This window comes from Callithrix jacchus, chromosome X (assembly GCF_049354715.1).
Source record: "Callithrix jacchus isolate 240 chromosome X, calJac240_pri, whole genome shotgun sequence".
Lineage (NCBI taxonomy): Eukaryota > Metazoa > Chordata > Mammalia > Primates > Cebidae > Callithrix > Callithrix jacchus.
In genome coordinates, this window is record NC_133524.1 from 60,511,291 (window position 1) to 60,523,608 (window position 12,318).

General features: G+C 40.6%; 1 protein-coding gene across 6 annotated transcripts in view; it reads right to left on the reverse strand.

Moving 5' to 3' along the window:
* The window catches only part of SPIN4 (spindlin family member 4), a 292,612-nt gene that overhangs the window by 67,461 nt on the left and 212,833 nt on the right, over positions 1-12,318 (reverse strand). For all 6 annotated transcript variants that reach the window (XM_078362634.1, XM_078362632.1, XM_035289296.3 and 3 more), the window contains one exon: positions 7,780-7,841. The gene's annotated coding sequence lies outside the window, so the exon portion shown is untranslated. The remainder of the gene's footprint in view (positions 1-7,779; positions 7,842-12,318) is intronic.

Consider the following 12,318-nt stretch of genomic DNA (forward strand, 5'->3'; position numbering starts at 1 on the left):
GGGGGCAAGTACTTGCCTCCCATAGCTTAAGTGCTTCATTGTTTCATTTCTCTAGGTCTTTGTTTATGCTCATGCATGTGTATTTGAAATCAGAAAGTAAGAAAATGTAAGAAACAAAATTATAGTAAGGCATATTCAACATGGAGTGAATTTTCTCCCCGTTTAGTTTCAGAAGCCTAAAATCAAAAAATAGGATGACCTTTGTCTCATTAAAGTATTGGCAAAACTGAGGCAAAGACTAACTCCCTGACTAAACTTGATACAGGTTCCTCTTAGTCCTATTTTTTACTGGATCTCATCTGTGGTCCTTGTCTTCAGCCTATTTGCCCAGTTTAACAAGAATCCCACCAATTTTGTTTACAGAGAATTTCCCACCCTTGATATTTGATTACCCTCATTTCTGATCAAATACCTCATTTGTCACCCTTGATATCTGATCACCTTAGACTGCCATCAGCAAGAATACTGTTAAGTTGGTTTAGCAAGAATTGCCCCAAATGTGAATTCTCCTCTTAGTAATTATATCTACTGAACCTGTCATTCCGCTTATTGGCTATAAATTCCCAGGTGTCTTTGCTTTATGCAGAGTTGAACCCAATCTCTCACCTCTATTGTGATAGTCCTGATATGTACTCCAATAGTCTTGAATCAAGTTTTCCTTACCATTTTAACAAGCATAAGAATAATTTTTCAACAATTATGGGGCTACAACTTAGCATCAGATGTATCATTGGACCACCAGGCCTCTCACCCAAGACCCTAAGTATATGCCATTGAAGCCTTTGTCTTCACTCCTTACTTATTGATCAGAGATTCATTGGTGAGTCCAACTCCTGAGCCATTTTTCTGGATGACAGTTCACTGAAGCATGTTAAGGACAGATTTTGATTCCTAGGATTCTGAATACATTCTCTGAAGCTCAGTTAGATATCTTGAAAGGGGGGAGGACTCAAGATGGCGCTGTGAGAACAACCCAGGATTGGAGCTCTTTTTGAATCCGTGGAGAGGTGAGTCGGAGCTGCATTTCCAGACTGATCTTAGTTGCCCACAGAACGGGGAAATTCCCAAGTATAGAGGAGACACGGGATGCCAGGGTGTACCTCTGCCTGGCAAAGCCAGCAGCCGGGGTGGCGGCAGCCGGCACTACCCAGCGCTTCCCACAGGGCGTGCTTGTCCAGGTGCCCTGTTGAACCAGCAACCTGAGACTTGAGAGGGCTGGCTTGAGACTGAATGAGACATGGAAAAAGGGCCAGCCAGGGGATTGCAGGGACAGAGCATTTGGGCTAGCCCAGTGGGACGAACAAAACCGTGATTTCAAACAATCCCCGTTCAGGTGGTCCAAGACGCTCTGTGGGAAAGGGGCGTCCACCATTACCGAGGCAACCCGCCCCAACTGAGATACACACCCACTGCTGATGCAGCCAGCCATTGCCGAGGCAACCCATCCCTACTGAGATACACGCCCACTGCTGACACAGCCTGCCGTTGCCGAGGCAACCCGCTACAACAGAGAGACTCCGCCGCAGGGCGTGGTGGAGATGACAGCAGAACAGCAGAGCCTGCAGCATCAGGGCAAACCACACAACAGCAGGGCTGAGCCTCGGCAGGCAAACAGTGGCTAGTCTGCCTCCTAGCTGGGCAGGACACCTCAACAGACATCCAAAAATAAAGCCTGAACCGCCCAACACAGAACATTTGAGAAAAAAAGGGTTTTTTTAATGAGTTCTGTTGCAGCAGAATCAAACATAGCAGGCTAACAGCCCTGAATGAACAACACAGCTCACAGCTGAGCACTTGAGCTCCTATAAAGTACAGACTGTCTCCTCAAGCAGCTCCCTGACCCCTCTATATCCAAAATACTGACATTAGGCAGGCATCATCCTGGGACAAAGATAGCAGAAAAAGAAACGGGTAGCATCCCTCACGGTGCCACAGCTGCTAGAGGTGCACCCCAGACAAGCAGGGCCTGGAGTGGACCTCAGCAGTCGTACAGTGAAGGGGCTAGACTGGTAGAAGGAAAACCAAGTAACAGAAAGACTTCATCATCAACAATAGGGGTGTCCACTCAGAGACACAATCGAAAAGTCAGCAACTATGCAGACGACAAGCGGATAAATCCACAAAGATGGGAAGAAACCAGCGAAAAAAGGAGAAAAACACCCGAAACCAGAACACCTCGCCTCCTAGAAAGGACCAAAACTCCTCACCAGCAAGGGAACAAAGCTGGACGGAGAATGACTGTGACGAAATGATGAAATTAGACTTCAGAAGGTGGATAATGAGAAACATTTGTGAGCTAAAAGAACATGTATTAAATCAATGCAAAGAAACTAAGGAACTTGAAAAAAGATATGAGGAAATGATAACAAAAATGGATAACTTAGAGAGGAATATGAATGAATTAAAGGAGCTGAAAAACACAATACGAGATCTTTGCGAAGCATGCACAAGTTTCAATAGCCGAATTGACCAAGCAGAAGAAAGAATATCTGAAGTCGAAGACCAACTCAATGAAATAAAACGAGAAACCAGGATCAGAGAAAAAAGCACAAAAAAAAATGAACAAAGTCTCCAAGAAATGTGGGACTATGTGAAAAGACCTAACCTACGTTTGATAGGTATTAAAGAATGTGACGAAGAGTATGAATCCAAGCTGGAAAATACTCTTCAGGACATCATCCAGGAAAATATCCCCACCTAGCAAGACATGCCAACACTCAAATGCAGGAAACGCAGAGAACACCACAAAGATTTTCTGCAAGACGAGCAACCACAAGGCACATAATCGTCAGATTCAAAAAGGTTGAAATAAAGGAGAAAATACTAAGGGCAGCCAGAGAGAAAGGTCCAGTAACCCACAAAGGGAAGCCCTTCAGACTCACAGCAGATCTCTCGGCAGAAACACTACAAGCCAGAAGAGAGTGGGGGCCAATATTCAACATACTTAAAGAAAAGAACTTTCAACCCAGAATTTCATATCTAGCCAAACTGAGCTTCAGAAGTGAAAAAAAAAGTGAAATCCTTTGCGAACAAGCAGGTACTCAGAGATTTTGTCACCACCAGGCCTGCTTTACAAGAGCTCCTAAAAGAGGCACTACACATAGAAAGGAACAACCAGTACCAGCTATTCCAAAATCACACTAAACGCTAAAGAGCATCAACATAATGAAGAATCTACAACAACTAATGGGCAAAACAGCGAGCTAGCATCAAAATGGCAGTATCAAATTCACACATAACAATATTAACCCTAAATGTAAATGGACTAAATGCACCAATCAAAAGACACACACTGGCAAATTGGATAAAAATCCAAAACCCATCAGTGTGCTGTATCCAGTCAACCCATCTCACATGCAAGGATACACAAAGGCTCAAAATAAAGTGATGGAGGAAGAATTACCAAGCAAATGGAGAGCAAAAAAAAAGCAGGAGTTGCAATTCTCATCTCTGATAAAATAGACTTTAAAGCAACAAAGATCAAAAGAGACAAAGAAGGCCATTACATAATGATAAAAGGATCGATACAACAAGAAGAGCTAATGATCCTGAACATATATGGATCCAATGTAGGAGCACCCAGATACATAAGGCAAGTTCTTAACGACTTACAAAGAGACTTAGACTCCCACACAATAATAATGGGAGACTTTAACACTCCACTGTCAATATTAGACAGATCAACCAGACAGAAAATCAACAAGGATATCCAGGGCTTGAACTCAGACCTGGAGCAAGCAAACCTGAGAGACATTTACAGAACTCTCCACCCCAAATCCACAGAATACACATTCTTCTCAGCACCACATCACACCTACTCAAAAATTGACCACATAATTGGAAGTAAAGCACTGCTCAACAAATGCAAAACAACTGAAATCATAACAAACAGTCTCTCAGACCATAGTGCAATCAAGTAAGAACTCAGAATACAGAAACCAACCCAGAGCATCACAGCTTCATGGAAACTGAACAACTGGCTCTTGAATGTTGACTGGGTAAACAATGAAATGAAGACAGAAATAAAGAAGTTCTTCGAAACCAATGAGAAAGAAGACACAACATGCCAGAACCTCTGGGACACATTTAAAGCAGTCTCTAGAGGAAGGTATATAGCAATAAGTGCCCATATGAGGAGAATGGAGAGATCCAAAATTGACACCCTATCGTCAAAATTGAAAGAGCTAGAGGAGCAAGATCAAAAAAACTCAAAACCCAGCAGAAGACAAGAAATGACTAAGATCAGAGCTGAACTGAAGGAGATTGAGACAGGAAAAACCCTTCAAAAAATCAAATCCAAGAGCTGGTTTTTTGAAAAGATCAACAAAATAGACCGACTACTAGCCAGATTGATTAAAAGGAAAAGAGAGAACAACCAAATCAATGCAATAAAAAATGATAAAGGGGAAATCACCACAGATTCCACAGAAATTCAAACCATCATCAGAGAATATTACAAACAACTCTCTGCACATAAACTAGCAAACCTGGAAGAAATGAATAAATTCCTCGACTCCTGTGTCCTCCCAAGCCTAAACCAGGAGGAAGCTGAAACTATGAATAGACCAATAAGAAGGTCAGAAGTTGAGGCAGCAATTAAGAGCCTACCACTCAAAAAAAGCCCAAGTCCAGTCGGATTCACAGCCGAATTCTACCAGACACACAAAGAGGAGCTGGTACCATTCCTTCTAAAACTATTTCAAACAATCCAAAGAGGGAAGCCTTCCCAAATCATTTTATGAGACCAACATCATTCTGATACCAAAACCCGGCAGAGACCCAACAAGAAAAGAAAACTTCAGGCCAATATCCACGATGAACATAGATGCAAAAATCTTCAATAAAATATTGGCAAGTCGATTGCAACAGCAAATCAAAAACTTATTCATCATGATCAAGTAGGATTCATCCCGGGGATGCAAGGCTGGTTCATCATACACAAGTCTATAAACATAATTCACCACATAAACAGAACCAAAAACAAAAACCACATGATTATCTCAATTGACGCAGAGAAGGCATTTGACAAAATTCAACAGCCCTTTGTGCTAAAAACCCTCAAAAACTCGGTATCGATGGAACGTATCTCAAAGTAGTAAAAGCTATTTATGACAAACCAACAGCCAATATCATACTGAATGGGCAAAAACTGGAAGCATTCCCTTTGAAATCTGGCACTAGACAAGGATGCCCTCTTTCACCACTCCTATTCAATATGGTACTGGAAGTTCTAGCCAGAGCAATCAGGCAAGAAAAAGAAATAAAGGTTATTCAAATAGGAAAGGTGGAAGCCAAATTGTCTCTATTTGCAGACGACATGATAGTATACCTAGAAGACCCCATCGCCTAAACCCCAAAACTCCTGAAACTGATAAGCAACTTCAGCAAAGTCTCAGGATATAAAATCAATGTGCAAAAATCACAAGCATTCATCTACACCAATAACAGACGTAAAGAAAGCCAAATCAAGAACGAATTGCTATTCACAATTGCTACAAAAAGAATAAAATACCTTGGAATACAACTCACAAGGAACGTAAGGGAGCTCTTCAAGGAGAACTACAAACCACTGCTCAACGAAATCAGAGAGGACACAAACAGATGGAGAAACATTCCATGTTCATGGTTAGGAAGAATTAATATCGTGAAAATGGCTATACTGCCCAAAGTAATTTACAGAGTCAACGCTGTCCCCATCAAGCTACAATTGACTTTCTTCACAGAACTGAAAAAAACCACCATGAACTTCATATGGAACCAAAAGGGAGCCCGAATAGCCAAGTCAATTCTAAGCAAAAAGAACACAGCAGGGGGCATCACACTACCGGATTTCAAACTATACTACAAGGCTACAGTAATCAAAACAGCATGGTACTGGTACCAAAACAGAGATATAGACCAATGGAACAAAACAGAGGCACCGGAGGCAACACAGCCTATCTACAACTATACAATCTTTGATAAACCTGACAAAAACCAGCAATGGGGAAAGGATTCCCTGTTTAACAAATGGTGTTGGGAAAACTGGCTAGCCATGTGCAGAAAGCAGAATCTGGACCCCTTCCTGACACCTTACACTAAAATTAACTCCAGATGGATTCAAGACTTAAACATAAGACCTGGCATCATAAAAACCCTAGAAGGAAATCTAGGCAAAACTATCCAGGACATAGGAGTAGGCAAGGACTTCATGACCAAAACACCAAAAGCATTGGCAACAAAAGCCAAAATAGACAAATGGGACCTAATGAAACTCCACAGCTTCTGCACGGCAAAAGAAACAGTCACTAGAGTGGATCGGCAACCAACAGAATGGGAAAAAATTTCTGCAGTTTACCCATCCGACAAAGGGCTGATATCCAGAATTTACAAAGAACTCAAACCGATTTACAGGAAAAAAACAAACAAACCCATTCAAAAGTGGGCAAAGGATATGAACAGACACTTTACGAAAGAAGACATATATGAGGCCAACAATCATATGAAAAAATGCTCATCGTCACTGGTCATCAGAGAGATGCAAATCAAAACCACATTGAGATACCATCTCACGCCAGTTAGAATGGCGATCATTAAAAAATCTGGAGACAACAGATGCTGGAGAGGATGTGGAGAAAAAGGAACACTTTTACACTGTTGGTGGGAGTGTAAATTAGTTCAACCATTGTGGAAGACACTGTGGCGATTCGTCAAGGATCTAGAAAGAGAAATTCCATTTGACCCAGCAATCCCATTACTGGGTGTATATCCAAAGGACTACAAATCGTTCTACTATAAGGACACATGTACACAAATGTTCATTGCAGCATTGTTTACAATAGCAAAGACCTGGAATCAACCTGAATGCCCATGGATAATAGACTGGATTGGAAAAATGTGGCACATATACACCATGGAATATTATGCAGCAATCAGAAATGATGAATTTGTGTCGTTTGTAGGGACATGGATGAATCTGGAGAACATCATCCTCAGCAAACTGACACAAGAACAGAAAATAAAACACCGCATATTCTCACTCATAGGGGAATGATGAAAAATGAGAACAGATTGACACAGAAAGGGGAGTACTAAACACTGGTGTCTATTGGGGGGAAAAGGGGAGGGCCAGTGGGAGGGGGAGGTGGGGAGGGATAGCCTGGAGAGAAATGCCAAATGTGGATGAAGGGGAGAAGGAAAGCAAAGCACACTGCCATGTGTGTACCTACACAATTGTCTTGCATGCTCTGCTCATGTACCCCAAAACCTAAAATCCAATAAAAAATTTAAAAAAAAAAGATATCTTGAAAGGTAATTCCTGGACTGGAAGTTTCTGCTGGCATTGAATTTTAAGTAGATATTCACTTACTTACTCCTGGATTGGATTTTTTTTTTCTTGGCTACTTGTGAGGCCTCTTTGTTCTATTTGATCCTGCTTCTCTCAAAGGAAATTTTCAGTCAACTGAATCTCCCTTTGTTCAACCCTTCATAAGTATGTTCTTCCACTGTGGTGCTAACTGCCCACTTTCTACCTTGTTGGCATGATTTTACTAAGAACAAATTCGAACTCCATTGGCTTCTTCAGAAAATTTAAATGTATCCAAACTTGCTCATCTATGACCTCTCCATTCTGATAACTTCTCCTCCTCCCTCCTTCTTTTACCACCTTGCATCTTCCCTTCAGTTTCCTTGAATTCTTTGAAATGTCTTCCTTCACAACAATCTACCTTCTCCACTCCTCTGTTCATCTCTGCCAGCCTTCTTCCTTCCCATTCCAGCTCCTAAACTTTTTATACTCACGTGAACTTTAGGCCTCTCCTCCCCGACTTGTGGCTCTCAAGGTATTGAGGAGCTTTTTCCAACTACATATTGGAAAAAAAGAAAATCTTAAAAGTCTCTTCCATGAATACTGTTAAAAAGAAATATTGAGAAGATAACTTTGATATCACCAGCAATACAATTCAGATAAAAATATGAAGCAGAGAGAAGATGAGAACCAGATATTTTAAGTAAACCATTGAGTTTTATATTACTATATTTATCAGACTCCTGACTGAAATTTCAGAATAAAAGCTACAGTCTCTATTTGTACTTGTCTGTATGTTTGGGTATGTATGTATGTATGTTATCTATATGCAATATTTTTAATTTCCAAATAGCATTACCAAATTAATTTCTAAAATCATGTAGTTTTTTTCTGATTGGCTTAAAGATAATCACATACATAAATTAAACATTCCTTAAACTCTCAGAAATATAGAAACTAATCAAAATGTTTTTCAAGTATATGTAACTTACATAATTATTGGTAAATATGGCTAGTTTGATATTATTGGTTTAACTAATACAGGTATGCCTTCTCAGTTATCAGAATTAAGTACACAGGGGAAGAAAAATATCATGACTTTCTACCCTTTGAAGTTCTCAGGTAGGGCTCTAACAACAGAAATATTGACAGCTAAAAGCATAAAAATGCATTTAATATTAGTTTTATGTGACATGAAAGACTGCATAATGAAATTAACACCTGAAGAAATAATTAAACCTGAGTGTTTTTATGATAGGTTTGATGAAGAGTGGAAAGTTTTGGAAGAATATCATAAGACAAAGAGTATGAGCTAAGTGTAGTAAACCAAAAGGATCTTAACATGGATTGTTCATTCAAATTCCTCTCACTGTCCCTCCATCTTGAGAGATGAGGATGCTTCTTCCCTCTGGGTATTGGGAGAGAACCTCTTATATAAGTCTATCATGATATACATTAGTGGAGAAGGGCAGAGGAAGGTCAGGGAGTCCTTCCTGACATTTCTCAAGTTCCTTTAGCTTAAAAGAGTTAACATGACAAGGTGGCATGAGAGATTTTCTTTAAGTCTAATGGGCTTCCCTTTGTGCATTACCTGACCTTTCTCTCTGGCTGCCCTTAGCATGTTTTCTTTCATTTCAACCCTGGTGAATCTGACGATTATGTGTCTTGTGGTTGCTCTTCTCTAGGAGTATCTTTATGGTGTTCTCTGCATTTTCTGAATTTGAATGTTGGCCTCCTTGGTAGGTTGGGGAAGTTCTTCTGGATAATATCCCGAAGAGTGTTTTCTAACTTGGCTTCATTCTCCCTGTCACTTTCAGGTACACCAATCAAATGTAGACTTGATCTCTTCACATAATTCCATGTTTCTTGGAGGCATTATTTTTTTTCACTCTTTTTTCTCTAATCTTGTCTTCTCACTTTATTTCATTTAGTTGATCTTCAGTCTCTGATACCCTTTACTCCACTTGATTGATTCGGCTATTTAAGCTTGTGTATGCTTCACAAAGTTCTCATGCTGTGTTTTTCAGCTCCATCAAGTTGTTTACATTCTTCTCTATGCTGGTTATTCTAGTTAGATTTTTGTCTAACCTTTTAAGCAGGGTTCTTAGCCACCTTGCATAGGGTTAGAACATGCTGCTTTTTCTAGGAGAAGTTTGTTATTGCCCACTTTCTGAAGCCTACTTCTGTCAATTCATCAAACTCACTCTCCATCCAGTTTTGTTCCCTTATTATTGAGGAGTTGCAATCCCTTGAAAGAGAAGATGCATTCTGGTTTTTGGAGTTTTCAATCTTTTTGTGCTGGTTTCTTCCCATGTTTGTGGATTTATCTACCTTTGGTCTTTGAAGTTGGTGACTTTTGAATGGGGTCTCTGAGTGGACATCCTTTCTGTTGATGTTGAAACTATTTTTTTCTGTTTGTTAGTTTTCCTTCTAACAGTCAGTGCCCTCTGCTGCAGGTCTGATGGAGTTTGCTGGAGGTTCACTCCAGGCCCTGCTTGCCTGGAAATCACCAGGAAGGGCTGCAGGAGAGCAAAGATTGCTGCCTGTTGCTTTCTCTGGTATCTTTGTCTTAGAAGGGTACCTGCCAGATGCCAGCCAGAGCTTTCCTGTATGAGGGGTCTGTTAGCCTCTCCTGGGAGATGTCTCCTAGTCAGGATACACAGTGGTCAGGGAGTCATTTGAGGCAGTCAGTCCCTTATCAGAGCTTGAGTGCTTTGCTGGGAGCTTCACTTCTCCCTTCAGAACTGCCAGGCAGGTACATTTAAGTCTGCTGAAACCATACCCGCAAGTGTCCCTTTTCCCAGGTGTTCTGTCCCAGGAAGGTGGGGGCTTTATTTGTAAGTCCCTGATGGGCTGCTGCCTTTTTTCAGAGATGCCCTTCCAAGCAAGGAGGCAGTCTAGTAACACATTCTGCTTGCAGTGGTCTTGCTGAGCTGCCATGAGCTCCACACAGTCACTGTGTAAACTTCCTGGTGACTTTGTTTACACAGGCGAGCCTCAGCGATGATGGAAGCCTGTCACTCGACAGAGCTCGAACATCCCAGGTCGAGCTCAGACTGCTGTGCTGACTGCAAGAATTTCAAGCCAGTGGATCTTAGCTTGCTGTTCTTCATGGGAGTGGGGCCCACCAAACCAGATCACTTGACTCCCTATTTTCATTCCCCCTTTTCAAGGGAATGAAGGGTTCTTTCTTCCTGGTGTTCCAGGTACCAGAGTGGTATGAAAAAAAAAAGCTGCTGTGGCTAGCTCTGTGTCTTCCCAAACAGTTGCCCAGTTTTGTGTTGGAAACCCAGTGTGCTGGTGTTGTAGGCACCAGAGGGAATCTTCTGATCTGTGGGTTGTGAAGACTGGGGGGAAAGTGCAGTATCTGAGCCAGAGTGCCAGAGTGCCAGGAAAAGTCCCTAATGACTTCCCTTGGTTAGGAGTGGCTTGCACTTCCCAGGTGAGGTGATGCCCCACCCTGCTTCAGCTTACCCTCTTTGGGCTTCTCCCATTGTCTAACCAGTCCCATTGACATGAACCAGGTACCTCAGTTGGAAATGCAGAGATCACCTGCCTTCTGTATCACTCTCACTGGGAGCTGCACACCGGAGCTGTTCCTATTTGGCCATCTTTCCACTGCCTCGTGTGGTTCAACTTTAAAGCAAGGATAATAATAATATCTTTTCCAATGTTAACCCTTCAAGGAAATAAGAAAGTGTGTACACACAATGATTGCTGCTGCCCAGATGTCTGTGGTCATTGGTCACCTCTTGCCCTCACCCCCCACTTTCTCCTCCCTCCTCAAAGGAGGAGCCTAAAATTTATATTACCTAAAGATGGTTCTTTAGGAAACAAATTCTGCTACCTTTTCAGTTTACTGGCTCTGAATAAAGTTGTTTTCCTTGTCCAAATACCTTGTCTACCAACTTACTGCCTATCATGAAGTGCATGCTACAACCGTTGAATTTGGTTACTAGATGTTCAAGATTATAAAAAATATAGATTCAACCTAAGAACAGACCTACAAGTAAAAGTGGTAAAAAAAGAAAAAATATGTAAGTTTTTTGGTTTTTACTTTTTGATATGTGTCTAACACACAAGTGCTGTAATAATAGTTAACAGATGAGAACACATGGACACAGAGGGAGTATCACACACTGGGGTCTGTTGGGGGAACAAGGGGAGGAACAGCGAGGGTAGGGAGTTGGGGAGGGATAACATGGGGAGAAATGCCAGATATTGATGATGGAGATGGAGGCAGCAAACCATATTGCCATGTATGTACCTATGCAACAATCCTGCATGTTCTTCACATGTAGCCCAGAACCTAAAGTGCAATTATATATATATATAATATATATTCTGAATATATATATATATATATATTCAGAAAAACAATGTGAGATGATGACTAGCTTTGTTTAATGTAATAATACATTTGCATAAAAACAATTTTTAAAATCTTTTTGGTAATTTGCAAACTTAAAGTTATGCTAAGTTAAGTAACATTAATTAAATATTTAGATCAATTCTAAGTAAGATACAAAAGTATTTGTAAGTTTAAGTCTGTATATGTTTGGCTTCTTAATTTTATATAATACAAACAAATTACTGTATTTAAGTCTCCTATTAAAATGTTTTTATTGTTAATTTGAAAAATTGTAGTATGAGAAATCATACCTATATAATTGTAAAATGATATGTTTATAAAATTTGCTAGTCTGCTACAGAATCCTGTTATACAGCAGACAATTTATAATTGTCTACATGTATAAGCAATACAAAACATGAAGAATGTGTTTTTGTTAAGGAAAAATATGCAGTAATTTTATCCCAGTAAAATGTGTATTGGAGCAAGAGTTTTTTCTTTATCTTCTTTTTTTTTTTTTTTGAGGCACAGTTTCCCTCTCTTGTCCAGGCTGGAGTGCAGTGGCGCAATCTTCGCCTACCAGGGTCAAGTGATTCTCCTGCTTCAGCTGCCCAAGTAGCTGGGATTACAGACACCCACCACCACACCCAGCTAATTTTTGTAATTTTTTTTTTATACTTTA